This window comes from Stomoxys calcitrans, chromosome 4 (assembly GCF_963082655.1).
Source record: "Stomoxys calcitrans chromosome 4, idStoCalc2.1, whole genome shotgun sequence".
Lineage (NCBI taxonomy): Eukaryota > Metazoa > Arthropoda > Insecta > Diptera > Muscidae > Stomoxys > Stomoxys calcitrans.
The window spans coordinates 140379015-140381657 of NC_081555.1; the positions used below are offsets into that span (position 1 = coordinate 140379015).

General features: G+C 34.3%; 1 long non-coding RNA gene across 1 annotated transcript; it reads left to right on the top strand.

The window, feature by feature from the left end:
- Positions 1–1808: 1808 nt before the first annotated feature.
- Positions 1809–2383, top strand: LOC131997365 (uncharacterized). Its single transcript, XR_009398219.1, has 2 exons — positions 1809–2002; positions 2070–2383. It is a non-coding gene; the product is annotated as an uncharacterized LOC131997365 (long non-coding RNA).
- Positions 2384–2643: the final 260 nt, after the last annotated feature.

The following is a 2643-nucleotide window of genomic DNA, read 5'->3' on the forward strand; positions in this document are numbered from 1 at the left end:
GCTTATAATATAATAGAAAAATAAATACCTAGTAAAAGAGCCATGTAAGGAAAAAGATAGGCAAAACCTTTGATAATCTACAAAATTTAAAGAAATTTTCAGTCAACCACTTTAATCATCTTTTTGTTATAAAAGATGTAAATATGGTTAACCGTACAAATGTCTTATTAAATGGATATGTGAAGATCTGCATCTATCTTCAAATCTTTGTGAAATTTCATTAAATATTTCAGATAACAACTTAAAATTAAATCTTGAATGTAATGTATTCGTTGGAAATCTTCTTGGTAGATTTAAGATACATTTTAGGTTTTTGTTTTGAATGACTTGAAGTTTTTTGAGATTAGTTTGTGTCATCTGTGTTGACCAAATTGGGCAACCGTAAGTAATGATCGGCCGGATACACATTTTATAAATTAGTGTTTTATTTTTGACATTTAGTTTTGATTTTCTGTTTAACAGCGGAAACAATGCTCGTCCGCATTTTATAGCTTTCCCAGAAATATAAGATATGTGGGCATTAAAGTTGAGTTTTTTGTCGAATAACACGCCTAAATATTTCACCGAATCCTCCAGGGGAATGATCTCATTATTCACCGACAACTGAATACTAGGAATTCTTTTTGGCGATTTGTTATAAGGAAAAATTATTGCTTTTGTTTTGGCGGAGTTGATCTTGATTTTCCATCTGTCAAAATATTTTTGAGAAACAGTTATCGCCTTTTTCATGTTCTTGACTAAAGCATTCGAAACTTTTCCAGAAGTGATTAGGGCAGAGTCATCCGCATAAAACGCTGCCTTTTGATTTCTTGGGATACTAAAGTCCGCAGTAAAGATGGAGTATAAGTGGGGCGAGAGAATTGAGCCCTGGGGGACACCTGCTGGAATTGAACGTTCTGTGGATATTCCTTCACCTACTGTTACAATAAATGATCTTCCCAATAGAAAACTTTGTATCATTTTTTGCAAATAAATAGGATATCCAAACTGGTTCATCTTAAAAATAAGTCCATTATGCCAAATAGAATCAAATGCTTTTTCTATATCAAGAAAAACAACACCCGTTGATTTCCGATTTTCCTTGTTAGTTTTAATATAATTTAAAACTCGTTTAAGTTGGTGAATAGTAGAATGATCTCTTCTAAATCCGAATTGCTCCTTATTAATAATACGATTGTTCTCCGAATACTCTACAATTCTGGAGTGTATAACATTCTCAAATACTTTATCTAGACCACATAAAATGCTGATTGGTCTGTAGCTAGCTGCTTGCTTTGCGTCTTTGCCAGCCTTTAAGACTGGAACAATTTTCGCCTTTTTAAATTGCATTGGGAAATAACCGTTTAAAATACACCAGTTGAAAATGATGGCCAGTTTATGAAAAAATATTTCAGGCATTTTTTTTAAAAATATTGCTTTTATGCCATCGACTCCAGCGGCTTTGTTATTTTTTAATTGGCTAACTATTAATTTGATTTCATTACTAGTCGTAAGTGCTTCATTTGCAGTGTTTGGAATTCGTTGTGAATTTAACCATTGAATATGTTTTTCAACCTTACCTTCAACAGAGGAATGTGAACTCAAAGTGGTTTTATGTGCATTTTCAAACGAGTCAGCTATAAGGTTTGCTTTATCTGTGTTGCATAAGACATCAGTTCCGTTTGATTTTAAATTTCCAACTGAGCATTTTTTCCCTTTTATGGCCTTCGTTATTGCCCAAAACTTTTTCCTACCAGGTGGCAACCCTTGTAGAAAATTATTCCAGCTGTTATTTCTGTCTTGACAAGTGTGCCGGCTGATCAGTTTCGACAGCTGTTTCAAGACACATGTAAGGTAGATTCTTTCTTGAACATTATTGGATCTTTGTAACTTTCTGGTATATCTTCGTCTTTGCCCGATTAAATATATAGTTAATCGAGACAATCGTTGCTGCCAAGCTTGTTTTTCGACTTTTGGAACCTTTTCTGCGGCGCCTTGGACAATTTTCGTTATTCGGGATAAGGTAATTTCAATATTTGTTAATGAGATATTTAAAGGCTCTATGCTAAGGCTTTGTATTTTATTTTCAGCCCAGTTTTGTATGGCATTCCAGTCAGCAAGTTTTAGTTGTGGTACTAAAATTCGTCTTTCAGAAGCTTGGCCGTATATTTGGCATGTGATGGGAACATGATCCGATTGGAGCTCACCTGGATGTGTCTCAAGCGGTGAAATATTAATGCTGGAATTTGTTAATAAAATGTCAACAACTGATGGGCGCTTCGCCAATGTTCCCTGTGGATATCTGGTGAATTCTGTAGGCGCATAGATGTAAAAATTCGATTGAAGTTGATTATTGAATAAACAGTTTCCGGCAGAATTGTTGTGGAAACAATTCCAGCTTTTATGATGCGCGTTTAAATCTCCAAAAATTAAATAATCTTCTGATATAGACGTCATTTTATCTATGTCATGAGCAAAATTGGCTGTATATTTCGGGCTATAAGCTGCAATTAATCTTATTGGTCTATGGTCAATGTTAATTAGTATCGAAATGTTTTCCAATTCGTATGTTGGGATATGAGGCAATATTTGATGTGGTATTTTGTTTTTAATTGCAATTAGTACGCCTCCACCGTGCGTTGGTCTGTCGGCTCTGTATATTTT